This window comes from Mobula hypostoma, chromosome 19, assembly GCF_963921235.1.
Source record: "Mobula hypostoma chromosome 19, sMobHyp1.1, whole genome shotgun sequence".
In the NCBI taxonomy this organism is placed as follows: Eukaryota; Metazoa; Chordata; class Chondrichthyes; order Myliobatiformes; family Myliobatidae; genus Mobula; species Mobula hypostoma.
Genome location: NC_086115.1, coordinates 26,084,233 through 26,099,295, shown reverse-complemented (window position 1 = coordinate 26,099,295; position 15,063 = coordinate 26,084,233). Strand labels below are relative to the sequence as shown.

The 15,063-nt window shown below is 41.7% G+C and overlaps 1 protein-coding gene across 8 annotated transcripts in view; it reads right to left on the bottom strand.

The window, feature by feature from the left end:
- The window catches only part of rhobtb1 (Rho related BTB domain containing 1), an 82,758-nt gene extending 70,793 nt beyond the window's left edge, over window positions 1–11,965 (bottom strand). For 5 of the 8 annotated variants that reach the window (XM_063071564.1, XM_063071565.1, XM_063071563.1 and 2 more), the window contains exon 1: window positions 11,569–11,963. The gene's annotated coding sequence lies outside the window, so the exon portion shown is untranslated. Of the gene's footprint in view, window positions 1–11,568 lie in introns of all 8 variants that reach the window. The other 3 variants (XM_063071568.1, XM_063071569.1, XM_063071562.1) reach the window with 3 other exon arrangements.
- Between the last annotated feature and the right edge of the window lie 3,098 nt (window positions 11,966–15,063).

Sequence of the window (15,063 nt, the reverse complement as noted above, 5' to 3'; positions counted from 1 at the left end):
GCATTGTTAATAATTGACAGGTCATCTTTGAAAACTACTGTGGCTTAATATGATCATGTTACATGAAGTATAAACTATGGTCACAGATATTGTTACAAAATTACAGTACATAGAAATATCCAAGATTATAAACTGCACAATTGAGACCAAGTGCAGTGATCAGAATTCCAAAATTTATTTTAAAATATCTTTCACTCAAAAACACCTTCAATTTTCAATTTCAGACTTCATTAATAGTGCTAGAAATAGAGGAAATTTATATACTTCAGATAAATCAGTTCAAATCTCTGCTAAAATACCTGTGAAAGGAATCTCAAGTGCATTATCACATACTAATTTCTAGGCTATAGTTTTCTAAGAATAGACATGACTTGTTATGTGAGGAAGTATTTTAGGGTATATTCTCACTACAAGTTTAATGGTTTCATGCAGATGCTGAACTTGTGCAACACAAATCTGGTGTTAATGCCCAAGTTGAAAATGAAACAAAATAAAGCAAACAGGAGGTCTCAAACTGAGTTCATCCTGTCAAGAGTTGGCCCAAATCCAAATTCAGGTTGCAGGATACAACAGATATCCTGCATGAGGAATTTAAAATTATTTTAGACAGCTTTTTTTTAAATTTGCTGTAAATGCATTCCAGGGGATAAATAGAAATATATATATACATATCTTCAGACAAGCTATCCAGTGAAATAACTAGCATAATCATTGTCACAATCAACCGTGAAATGTAATCAGGAGCCATATAGTTACTACATAAATACCATGGCAGTCACTACTACAGAGGGCAGAATTTAATGCATGGAACACCAGACTCATTAGAAATATACTTCAAGTCCTGCTTGAAAGCACAGGGCAAGGAAGACTTTATGGGATGACTAGACAACCCAGTGACCCATTGGGGCACCCTTTGAGAGAAAGGTAGTGCAGTCTTGACCATAATGTCCCCCTTCTCTTTCCACGCGGCATAATTAGGCTGTCCATATTTTTGTTTACCCTAATGCTTGATAGAAGATACGAAGCAGTAACACCAAAGGATGCTGATTTTTCTTGATGATGTGGTTGGCACTCTCCTAAATGGACGTGGTAGCCCTGCCCTTTTGCTGCAGTTGGTGTCGCTGCTGTGAGCATCCTGAGGGTTGTGGCAAAGCTCTCTCTGGTCCACTCTGCAGTGTTGTCTGTCCATTTCTTCCTCTGTCTCCCCTTTTTCCTTTTCTCTGCACCATTCCCTGAAGAAAAGTCTTTTGAGAGTCTACTTGATCTTGTTACGTGACTATACCATCTCAGTTTCCTCTTCTTTACTGTGGACAGATCTTCATAGTGTCTCATATACTGGATGACGGTTGTTCTTCGTCATTTGAGACATGATCTGTATAGGAGATCCTGAGGAGCCTTCTGAAGCATCTCATTTCTACCACCTGGATCTTATTTGGACTTCTGTTATCAAAGTCCATAATTCACATGCATATGAGAAGATACAGAGCACCAGTGCATGCGGGAGTTTCAACTTGCATCTGAGAGTGATGTTATTGTGTCTCCAGATTAGTTTTAGTTTAGCCAGCATTGCTGTTGCTTGGGCTGTCCTTTCAAGGACTTCAGGCTTTGATCCTTCTTGGTTGGTGATAGCGCCAAGATACTTGAACTGTTTGACAGTCTCTAGTCCTTATCCACTGACTGATTTTTGGCGTGATTGGCTCCTCACTGTTGCTCATCAGCTTCTCTTGCTGACCTCCATGCCGTATCTGGTAGATGTATCATCCAGACGGTTCACAAGGCAGGCCAATTCATCCGCACTTCCTGCCAGCCCATCAATGTCATCGGCGAACCTGAGTTTTGTTATAATCTGTCCTCCAATGCTGACTGTGCCAATATGGTCTTCCAGGGCATCTGTCATTATTTGCTCCAGGAAAACGTTGAACATCATAAGTGAAAGAAGCCAGCCTCGTTGGACTCCAGATGATGTGTGGCACCACTCTCCAACCGTGCCTTGAACAAATACCACACTGCTAGCTTTGGTGTAAAGCTGCTCGATGGTTTGGATCAGCTTCTGGCCCACGTTGCATCCCTTTACTGTGGCCCACAGTGCATCATGCCTTCTTGAAGTCTATGAACCACAGGTTTAGTAAGTTATTATTTATTGAGATACAGCACAGAATGGGCCCTTCCAGCCCTTCAAGCTACACCAACCAGCAACCCTTGATAATAACCCTAGCCTGATCTTGGGACAATTTACAATCATCAAATAACCTACCGACCAATATGTATTTGGACTGTGGGAGGAAACCCATGCAGTCATGGACGGAATGTACAAACTCCATATAGACAACAGTGGGAAACAAATCCAGGTCACTGGTACTGTAATGCATTGCATTGTGCTAAAGGCATCAGTTAGTCTTGCGAGACCGTGGATCTGCGCCTGGAAGGTCTTCACTCTCCAGGGCGCAGGCCTGGGCAAGGTTATATGGAAGACCAGCAGTTGCCCATGCTGCAAGTCTCCCCTCTCCATGACACCAATGTTGTCCAAGGGAAGGGCATTAGGACCCATACAGCTTGGCACCAGCCTCGGCTGGGGCTCGAACTCACGACCTTCAGGTCGTTAGTCCAATGCCTTAACCACTTGGCCACGTGCCCACACATATTGTGCTAACCACTATGCTACTATGCCACCCCAGACATTTAATTCTGGCCAACTTAGAGGAAAGACAAAGCCTTAAAGAGGATGCAGAGATTTATGAGGATATCACCAGGAATGGAAAATTATAACAGAAATTGAATTAACTAAGCTCATTCTCTTTGTTTCAGAGCATACAAAATACTCTACTGAGGTGCATAAAGTCATGAGGGGTTTAGAGAGTTAATGTAAAAGATCTATTTTCCTTTGCAAAGTGGTTATAAAATCAGTTTAAAGTAATTAATAGAATGACCAACACAGAAATAAGGAAAAACATTTTCCTCACAGGGAGCGGTAGAATTAGACATCAGCACATTCAAAACAATACTGAGATGTACACCTCAAGAGCTGCAACCTGCAATGATCTTGAGATGAGGCTGGGTTGTTCCTTCCTAACTGACATGGGCACGATGTACTGTATGCTTCCTTAGGTTGTAATTTCCTGATTCTATGATTTCTCTATAAAGTATTTGATGCAATATACAAGAAGAGATAACCAATGGACAAAGGCATTATCTACTCTCTTCTATAAAGACAAGCCTCCAGAGCAAATCATTAGCACAACAGTAAACAAATAATATCATCAGGTATGCTTGGAGAAAAACAAAATGAACATTTTTCATCTTTTAATGTCAGGAGATGCTGAATAAGTTTCAGTCCAACTTGTAAAACTGAAACTATTTGCTCAGATCCCCCTTTCTAACACATGCTGATCAATACAAACCTCCTCTGCTAGAGGTCTGACATACAGCGTTTCACTGGTTTTTCAAACAGTCTGCTATGTAATTTCAGTGGTTTCATCTAAATAACCCATTTCCTGCTCTCTTGTGCTTCCTCCTAATTGAAAAAAATTATTATGCTCTAGGTGACAAGGTAAACATTCCTCCTTTCTCAGTTAATGCTCCCTTCCTGGACAATATCAAAGTCTTTGCAACTACCAACTCACTTTAAACCTCTTATTCCCCTTGTTACATTTCAAACTTATTCCCAATTCTTCTACAGGTCTATGTTTGAACTGCTCTAATCAGGCTTTCATACTGCCATACAAAATATCACAAAACATCCTTCATGACTCTGATTGATGTAGTTTCCTTCTTGCACTAAAACATTGCTTGCCATCCTATCTTCCTGTATTTCTACTCTGCTGTGCAACTCAGCAAGACTGTCCTGGCTTTACCTGCACAACTACATCAGCAATACTTTTATTTTCATCCCCATACCATAATCTCCAAAGTACCCCAATAACCCTTGAAATTCATTTGTAGTTTTCTTACTGCCCTATCGCTCTTTCATTCATTATGTATCTAAATGACTTCAATCTACATATAGATTGGGTGAACCAAATTGGTAAGGGTGCTGAGGAAGAGGATTTCTTGGAATATTTGCGGGATGGTTTTCTGAACCAACATGTCGAGGAACCAACTAGAGAGCAGGCCATTCTAGACTGGGTATTGAGTAATGAGGAAGGGTTAGTTAGCAATCTTGTCATGCGAGGCCCCTTGGGTAAGAGTGACCATAATACAGTAGAATTCTTCATTAAGATGGAGAGTGACATAGTTAATTCAGAAACAAGGATTCTGAAATTAAAGAAGGGTAACTTTGAAGGTATGAGATGTGAATTAGCTAAGATAGACTGGCAAATGATACTTAAAGGGTTGACGGTGGATATGCAATGGAAAGCATTTAAAGACCACATGGATGAACTATAACAATTGTTCACCCCAAGTTTGGCAAAAGAATAAACCAGGGAAGGTAGTGCATCCGTGGCTGACAAGGGAAATTAGGGATAGTATCAATTCCAAAGAAGAAACATACAAAAAGTGGCACACCTGAGGACTGGGGGAAATTCAGAGTCCAGCAGAGGAGGACAAAGGGCTTAATTAGGAAAGGGAAAAAAGATTATGAGAGAAAGCTGGCAGGGAACATAAAAACTGACTGTAAAAGCTTTTATAGATATGTGAAAAGAAAAAGATTGGTTAAAACAAATGTAGGACCCTTACAGTCAGAAACAGGCAAATTGATCATGGGGAACAAGGACATGGCAGACCAATTGAATAACTACTTTGGTTCTGTCTTCACTAAGGAGGACATAAATAATCTTCCGGAAATAGTAGGGGACAGAGGGTCTAGTGAGATGGAGGAACTGAGGGAAATACATGTTAGTAGGGAAGGGGTGTTAGGTAAATTGAAGGGATTAAAGGCAGATAAATCCCCAGGACCAGATAGTCTGCATCCCAGTGTGCTTAAGGAAGTAGCCCAAGAAATAGTGGATGCATTAGTGATTTTTCAAAACTCTTTAGATCCTGGATTAGTTCCTGAGAATTGGAGGGTGGCTAATGTAACCCCGCCTTTTAAAAAAGGAGTGAGAGAGAACCCGGGGAACTATAGACCGATTAGCCTGACATCGGTGGTGGGGAAAATGCTAGAGTCAGTTATCAAAGATGTGATAACAGCACATTTGGAAAGCGGTGAAATCATCGGACAAAGTCAGCATGGATTTCTGAAACGAAAATCATGTCTGACGAATCTCATAGAATTTTTTGAGTATGTAACTAGTAGAGTAGATAGGGGAGAACCAGTGGATGTGGTATATTTGGATTTTCAAAAGGCTTTTGACAATGTCCCACACAGGAGATTAGAATGCAAACTTAAAGCACATGGTACTGGGGGTATGGTATTGATGTGGATAGAGAATTGGTTGGCAGACAGGAAGCAAAGAGTGGGAATAAACGGGACCTTTTCAGAATGGCAGGCAGTGACTAATGGGGTACCGCAAGGCTCAGTGCTGGGACCCCAGTTGTTTACAATATCTATTAATGACTTAGACGAGGGAATTAAATGCAGCATCTCCAAGTTTGCGGATGACACGAAGCTGGGCGGCAGTGTTAGCTGTGAGGAAGATGCTAAGAGGATGCAGGGTGACTTGGATAGGTTAGATGAGTGGGCAAATTCATGGCAGATGCAATTTAATGTGGATAAATGTGAGGTTATCCACTTTGGTGGCAAGAACAGGAAAACAGATTATCTGAATGGTGGCCGATTAGGAAAAGGGGAGTTGCAACGAGACCTGGGTGTCATTGTACACCAGTCATTGAAAGTGGGAATGCAGGTACAGCAGGCGGTGAAAAAGGCGAAGGGTATGCTGGCATTCATAGCAAGAGGATTCAAGTACAGAAGCAGGGAGGTTCTACTGCAGTTGTATAAGGCCTTGGTGAGACCACACCTGGAGTATTGTGTGCAGTTCTGGCCCCCTAATCTGAGGAAAGACATTCTTGCCATAGAGGGATTACAAAGAAAGTTCACCAGATTGATTCCTGGGATGGCAGGACTTTCATATGATGAAAGACTGGATCGATTAGGCTTACACTCTCTGGAATTTAGAAGATTGAGGGGGGATCTTATTGAAATGTATAAAATTCTAAAGGGATTGAACAGGCTAGATGCAGGAAGATTGTTCCCGATGTTGGGGAAGTCCAGAACGAGGGGTCACAGTTTAAGGATAAAGGGGAAGTCTTTTAGGACCGAGATGAGGAAAAACTTCTTCACACAGAGAGTGGTGAATTTGTGGAATTCTCTGCCACAGGAAACAGTTGAGGCCAGTTCATTGGCTGTATTTAAGAGGGAGTTAGATATGGCCCTTGTGACTAAAGGGATCGGGGGTATGGAGAAAAGGCAGGTACAGGGTTCTGAGTTGGATGATCAGCCATGATCATACTGAATGGTGGTGCAGGCTCTAAGGGCCAAATGGCCTACTCCTGCACCTATTTTCTATGTTTCTATGTTTCTATGACACTCAGCTTTACATCTCCATTACTCAAACTATGTTGTCAAACAACTTCAAGGACATCCAAGCCTAAGGTAAGTTGCAATTTCCTGTGAATAAAACACTGGCACCAATGTCTTAACCTCCAAAAGAAACTCTGTACTCCCATTTCAGACTCTTCCACTGCTTGTACAGAAATAAACTGTTTGCAAACTACAGTACTGATAGACTCTAACCCAGAATCTACAGCTGTACTTCAATCTGTTCAATTCTCTTGTTACAGGAACCCAAGTTACTTAGCCCCTCAATACTATTCCACTACTTAATTAGGTCTGTAAATCTATAACTCAGTTTCATCTACCAACCCTTTTGCACTCAGTGAAAAGATTTGGGCAGCAATTAGAAAAACAGTTATAGTAATCTTTGAGTCCAATTCTTAAAGTCTCACACAGTACATATAAAATTATGCAGTACGCCCTGATGGAATGCTGCAGCATTTTTATACTACTGCTTTACTTCCACAATCAGATAACTTTCAGCTAGCAATTAATGTATTTGACATAAAAAATATTCAAGTTATATAGATTTTTCTTGGTTCTGATTTCTATTACCTGGTTACAGATGCAAGATTAAAATGACCTTAAAAAGTACTTTTTTTGACAAAGCTGTATCGTCACCTCAAAATGGCAAAATAACTCTCAAAGGAGAGCATCTCTAAATGGTCTGCATAAAACTGAACTTTTACTGTAATATTGTGAACATTACAAGATACCACATGAGCATGCTACATGGGCACATTTATCTGTCTTTCCATAACCCAGGCACCAATAGGAATCAAGCCCTAAATATCCAAGTCTATGGTCTTGTACTGTGACTATCCCAGCAGCAGTAGCCCTGCATTAAATATCAGCATGCCTGTGTTATGTTTAAATGTACCAGTTTTACTTAATACTAACTACGTATAGATTAGGACACCAAAATGAAGCCTCAGTTAGGCCAAGTGCCCTCTGAATTTTGCAACCAATTAACTTCCAGTATCATGCACCATGCAAAGCTATAGACATAGCACTTGCCAGCATTCATGGCCATTTCCTATTATTTAGCTTATTGCTCAAGAAGGTGGAAAGGACTATATCCCAGTGCAACATCACTTGCAAAAAGTACAAGAGTCATTTTTATCACACTGGATGGAATAAAACCATTATAGTACAGTTAAATATCATACTTAATATTCATATCAATATTTTTTAAACAATCATGCAAGAGTTTGGGATCATCTTTACTGAGTCCTGGGGTCAATACCGAAGATCGAATCACAAAAGTCTATCAGAAGTCGAGGCCCAATCACTGGAGCCCACTGAGGAAGTTGAAGGCCTGTTGTCTGCGAGTCTGAGTTTGTAGGAAGTTAGTAGCAAAAGATGGCCTGTCCTGGGGTTGGAGGACTGTCTGGCTGTTGGAGGGGCTTGTTTTGCTGTTGTTGTTACTGCCTGTGTTGTTCTATGGAATACTGTGGGCGTGCTACGGTGGTGCGAGAACATGTAGCGACACTTGCGGGCTGCCCCAATACATCCTTAGGTTATATTGATTGTTAATACAAATGATGCATTTTACTGTATGTTTCAATGTAGACGTGATAAATAAATGAATTAAACTGAATCCGAGCTGAAGGTAAATAGGAATGGGTGGCATTGGTGGTGGTTTTACATTGCAAATATGGATTGAAACTTGAAATAAGTAGATGCATGACAACCCTTGAAAGGCGCACTTTTCTTGCTCAACAGCTAATCCTCTGTTATTTTAATTTCTTGTTTTACCTCAGCTTTACCATCCAGTTCACTACCATGTAGAATTAGTCTTAGACAGGATAGTGTTATGCAGAAAGCATCAGATTCCATTCACAGGAAACATTGAATAGGTTATATTGTAAAATGGAGTATCTTGCTCAAGAGAATGTGAATGCCAACTTTAAAATTTCTTCAGTGTGTTCAAAGGTCAATCCATTCTGGTAATGTATACAGCTTACTTTGCCTTGATTTCACTTGTCTCTACAGGTGATATAAAACTGTTCTTAAGCCACTGCAGCAGCAAGTACTAAAAAGCTATTCTTCCCTCCAGCCTCACCCCCAAACGAGAATAACAGATGAAGAAAGGCTTTGAGAGAATTTACTGCAGGCATTTCTAGTGATAAAATGAAATCCTTTGCTGCTCACACAGGGCAACAATAACATGCAGATAACTGACGATCACCAGACCTGAGTAAGATATGTAAGAATGTATTTATCCTACTGTTGATGATAATGAGTTGGAGGCAATGCTGAACATTCTGTGGACAGCAAACTGACCAATGCTACAGATACCAATAGTGCTAGAAGACAAAAGCATTGACATCCACAGAATTTTTAATTGTGACTAGCAGGTTAATTTGATGTTTTTTCTTGCCCATGGGTGCAGAGAGACCTGTAATAGTCGCTGTCTGCTTCTGCATTGTGGCTCTGCTGTACCCCTAGGATCTATCTTTTCTCACTATACCCATTACTCATTTATAAGCTGCCATATGGTCCTACCCAGAAAGTGCTAGCTTATGCATCAATGTAGATAAAACCCAAATCTAAGACACTAATAGTTTTTTTTGTTGAAGTCTACCAAGGAAAAATACTGTTCCCTAGTCCTCGACTTCCCTAGTCCTCTTACTAGCAGGGGCCAAACTAAACCGCTTATGACCCAATATAGTTTTAAAATTCAAGGTAATCTTCATGAACAATGCCTAGTTACAATTCCACAATCAGCTGAATGCATCTTCCTCAATTTATCTGTTGCAGAAACACCCACGAATATATATTTTTTCTAAACTCCAATACCCTCCCTATATTTACGACATCTGTTCTTCATCTGTTGTGGCCTTAATTTCTGTAATTCCTTCTCCAAACAATACTAAAGGAAAACACCATTTTAGCAAATGTTTGATCATCTGTCCTAATATTCTCATATGGACTCTTAAGCAAATTTATTCATATCATTTTTTGACAATAAAAACTGCTCTAATTCTCATCCAGCTCTATTCACCCACCACCTGTATTTGATGGTTTTCAATGGTTCCTAGTCAAGGAACAGCTCCATTTAAAATTTCTCATTGCAATCTTCAAATCCTTCCCATCTCCTCCAGCCTATAAGCTACCTGCCCAGTCTTACTGAACATTCAAAATTATGATGGTCTTTTCACCTGATATGATAGAGGTGTATAAGATGATGAGAGGCACTGATCACGTGGATAGCTAGAGGCTTTTTCCCCCAGTGCTGAAATGGCTAACATGAGAGGGCATTGTTTTAAGGTGCTTGGAAGTAGGTACGGGGGGGGGGGGGGGATGTCAGAGCTAAGTTTTTCGCACTGAGAGTGGTGGATGTGTAGAATGCACTGCCAGCAATGGTGGTAGATGCGAATATAATAGGATCTTTTAAGACACTCTTGAGAGAGGTACAAGAAGCTTAGAAAAATAGAGGGCTGTGCGGTAGGGAAATTCTAGGCATATTCTAGAGTAGGTTACATGGTTGGCACAACACTGTGGGCCGAAGGGCCTGTAATGTGCTGTGGATTTCTATGTTCTATATGTCTCCAAATTCTGGTATTCTTTCTTGAATAAATAATAAATTATTTCAGTAAACTTTAGTCATCTGTCTTAATTACCACACCCCAAAACTCGGGTAATTTTGTTTGCCATCATTTAACAAAGGAAAAAAATGTTTTTTTTAATAAAGTAATATGTTCCAAAAGGTGGAGTCCTGCTAAATACCACAACTGCACCCAGTAAACTTAACTGAATAAACAAGCTGGCAGAAAACAAATGGGAAATGCATGGTACACAGCGGTTACAAATGTATTACTAACCCACCTATGGTGCAGGTGTCACACGTAAAAACAACAATCTCTTGTTGTTTGGCTTCCCAGTTTTCCATTAACTCCCAATAGTAATCTATATCAGACCTATACCAGCAAAAAAAATCTGCATTTCAAGTTTGGATATGTTTAAACGTGTATTTTTTGTACTGATATAACTGGATTAAAAAATGCACAATCGCCTTCAAATTACGGTGTGAACAAAAAATGCCAGAGGAACTCAGCAGGTTGGGGAACAACTGTGGAAATTATGCCTTTAAACTGTGCCAGAGGACAATGGGCGTAGACACAACACTCTTCTGCAATTCCTTTCTCAACTTTAGTGGTGCATTAACCCCTCGGAACAAATGGAATAATGCTCCAACTAAAATAGCAACAGAAATTTCAAATGCCCTAAATATTCACGCCCATCATCACCTAAATTCCAAAAATACAGTTAGATTCGAGTGCAGATACCCAGTCAATTCCAGTATCAATAGAAGGAAACGCTACGAAATTCAAATTGCATGTCCCGACATTAAAGATAAATTTGTTTTAAGTATATGCATTTGAATCTGATTTGCAGTTTTGGAATTTAGTGGATGGTGGGTGTGAATACATGCAGATAATTATGAACAGTAAGTTGTTGCCGATTCGAGAAACTTTACTACTTCAATAAATGTAATTAAGGCTCATTTAAAGACTAGCGTTCCAACTAAAAAACTTTTTTTTAAAGTATGCGGTGCGAATCCATGGGACAATTGCAGAGTTCGTCAACAACCCGGGAGTGAAAAGATGGGGGCCTTTAAAAAAGTACTACCTTGACCCAAGTGAAACCCCCTTGGGTTTTTTTTTGTTACAGGTCACGTCGGTCAACTTAAATTTGGCCGGTCGCACGCTTCCTCCGGGAATAAGCATCCCGATCTGGGAAGCGACGCTCCCGGACAACCCACATCCGATGTACGGGTTGGGATGGGAAGCCAGCCGCTGGCCCGGGCAGGGGTGTTAGGGTGTTACCACAGTAACGGACAACAGAGCGGGCGCAACTCCGGCCGCGGGGAAGGAGCCCACCCCTCGCACCTCACGAGTGTAGCGACAAGTTTTCCAGGAGCGGTGGGGGAACTGGCTCTTGGAAGGTTAGCACAAACTTTACTCAACCTTCCAGCCTGCGACCGTTTTATCACCCCCCCCCCCCCAATCTCCGAGTAGCCGAAACCTCCGCCGGCGGGTATCCCGCTTCGTCTCCCAGCCGCTCCCTACCTTACTCCCGCTTCCTCGCCGTCTCCTTTCTCTCTTTCTCTGCAGCGCGCTCTCTTTGTCCCCAGTTCGGACAACAACGGCGGGTGGGGTGGGTTTTTTTTATCGGTGTGCTCCTCTCATTCCGCCGATGGACTCGGTCTCCTTGGTTCGCTCTGTCTGTCTCCCGCCCACCCACTCCTCAGCCTCGTCAAGTGAGGAGCAGCCAACGGACGGACAGACGGGCGGCATTGACGAGCTGCTGTGTCTCGGGGGCAGGGGGAGGGGCGCGCCGCACCGCGCGCGTGTGGAGAGCCAGCGCTGAGCCGTCCTCCCCCCCACCCGCGCGACTGTGTGCGCGCCGGGAGCCAGCGAACCGCGCGGTTCTTGCTGACGTCGGCGCCTACCATCCTCCCGTGTATAATCCACTATGCAGAACCATTCATGAAAAGTGTGCGCGGCTGCTGGTCTGTTGTTGCAGCATGATGACATTCCCCTCCTTTCGGCTTTTCAGTACTACCTCAAAAAAAAATCTCCGTAATAAATTGCACAGTACTGTTAATCTGTAGGGTGTTGGACTTGATTTGGCAAAACCTTCACATCAGTACCTATTAACCAATAGTAATGCAATGAACTGTAATAGCAAACTAAAGTAATGATTAAATTTGTGTTTTTTTAAAATATCTTACCATGACTTATATTAGACATGGCGAGATATTACTCTGTTGTAACTGCTGTATGTGGAACTCGCAAAAGTGGAGCTTCTTTGAACTGGCGATTTCCCAAACAATACAGAATTAATACTTGGGAAGGCCGTTGCCTACACTTTTTTCGTCCGGTTTGACAGATTGTAGTAAACGACTGAAGTGATTTTACGTATGCAGAAATTATGTGGGGTTTCAGCATAATCTTTGCTATTTCACTCTCTGTTGATCATTTCTGACAGTCTGCCCCGTTTAAAATAAGTATTAATTTATTTCTACCAATTTCAGGAAGAAGAAAATCGAGGTATTTCCTGACAGATCGTCATTCGCGAGAGCAATTAGGCAGAATGCGGAGCGCAGAAAACAAATATCAGTTGTATCTGCCAAATGTCTACAACTACATTCCAACTGCAAATGCCCCTTCTCCGCAGTCGAGCGGTTGCACCAATGCCTCTACACTTTAAAATCCCAATTTCCGAGCCTCATTCTTATCACCAATGTAAGTAAATGCGAGTTTCATTATGAAGGTAAACTTCTGTATGCAGCCATAGGCTGGATCCACTGAAGCACGTCTGTCACCCACGGGCATTAAGAGATTAGTACTTCTTCAGCTAAATCTGATTCTGTACGACTAACCTGTAAAACGAGTGCTGGACTGGTTTCTTGAACTATGGTTTACCCATTTTAATGCTGATGTACTGCCTTCTTTTAATGGATTTTTTGGTCATAATATGAATTAATTTAGCAAAAGATTGTGCTTTGAATGTGTGACAGGTTTTTCCTATATATTTGTAACATACACCCAGAGGCCACTTTATTAGGTATCTCCTGTACCTAATAAAGTGGCCACTGAGTGTATGTTTGTGATCTCCTGCTGTTGTAGCCCACCCATCTCAAAGTTCCATGAACTGTGCATTCAGAGATGATATTCTGCTCACACCCTTCAGGCCAATCTTCTCTGACCTCTCTCATTAACAAGACATATTCGTCCAGAACTTGCCCATCCTCTGGGTTCCCCCCCCCCTTTCTCCCCGGGCCACCTGTCCCATGATCCTCTCATATCCTTTTTGCCAATCAACTGTCCAGCTCTTGGCTCCATCCCTCCCACTTATGTCTTCTCCTGTCATTTCGGATCTCCCCCTCCCCCTCCCACTTTCAAATCTCTTACTATCTCTTCTTTCAGGTAGTCCTGACGAAGGGTCTCTGCCCCAAATGTCGACTGTACCTTTTCCTATAGATGCTGCCTGGCCTGCTGCGTTCATCAGCACTTTTTGTGTTTTTTGTGTGTGTTGCTTGAATTTCCAGCATTTGCAGATTTCCTCTTGCTTGTGATAATAAACCTGATTCTGATTCTGAACTCTAGAGATTGTGGTATGTGAAAATCCCAGGAAGTTAGCAGCTTCTGAGACACCAAACCACCCCCCCCCCCCCGGGCACCAGTGATCAGTCCATGGTCAAAGTCACTTAGATCACATTTCATCCCCATTCTGATGTTTGGTCTGAATGATAACTGAACCTCTTGACCATGTCTGCAAGTTTTATGCTTTGAGTTGCTGCCACATAATTGGCTGATTTGGTATTTGCGTTAGCAAGCAGCTAGCCTAACAATGTGTCCACATAGTGTATGTTATATAGGGAACACCTAAACAGGTTTAACAGACCAGAATAAGAAATAAATCTTAATGTAATTATCAATTGGGATTGTCACGAAAACAAGTCAATAATCACAAATCCATTTTGTCGAACTCTGGTGATTTTCAGAATTTGCGTCACTATCTCATCACTATTCTTCAGATTATGTATGCATTTCATCAGTAAAATGCTGCAATACTTGAGGAGGGACTATTCAAAACCTTGAATTCAGCACAGCTCCACTGCCATATTCAAGTTTGCTGATGACACCACTCTTGTAAGCTAAATTAAAGCTAAATCAGCATTTAAGAAGGAGATTGAAAATCTGGCTGAGTGGCATAATAACAACAACCTCTAACTCAATGTCAGCAAGACCATGGAGCTGATTATAGACTTTGGAGAAGGAAACCAGAGGTCCATGAGCCAGTCCTCATCGGAGGATCAGAGGAGGAGAGGGTTAGCAACCTTAAATTCCAAGGTGTTAATATTTCAGAGGACCTGTCCTGGGCCCAGCATGTAGGTGCAATTATGAAGAAAGCATTGCAGCACCTCTACTTCTTTAGGAGTTTGTGATGATTTGGCATGGCTTCTAAGTCTTTGACAAACTTCTATAAATGTGTAGTGAAGAGTATATTGACTGGCTGCATCACAGCCTGGTATGGAAATACCAATGCCCTTGAATGGAAAATCCTGCAAAAGGTAGTGGATATGGCCCAGTCCATCACGGGTAAAGCCCTCCCCACCATTTAGCACATCTTTATGAAAAGCTGTTGCATGAAAGGAGCGTTTGTAATCAGGGACTGCCGCCTCCCAGGACATGCTTTCTTCTCATTTGCTGCCATCAGGAAGAAGGTACAAGAGCCTCAGGGCTCGCACCACCAAGTTCAGGAACAGTTACTATCCCTCAAGTATTAGGCTCTTGCATCAAAGGGGGATAACTTCACTCAACTTCACTTTCTCCATCATTGGAATATACTCTCCATGGTCAAAGTCACTTAGATCACATTTCATCCCCATTCTGATGTTTGGTCTGAACAATAACCGAACCTCTTGACCATGTCTGCAAGTTTTTATGCTTTGAGTTGTTGCCACAAAATTGGCTGATTAGATATTTGCGTTAGCAAGCAGGTAGCCTAATAAAGTGTCCACTTTGTGTATGTTATGTAGGAAACACCCAAAATCC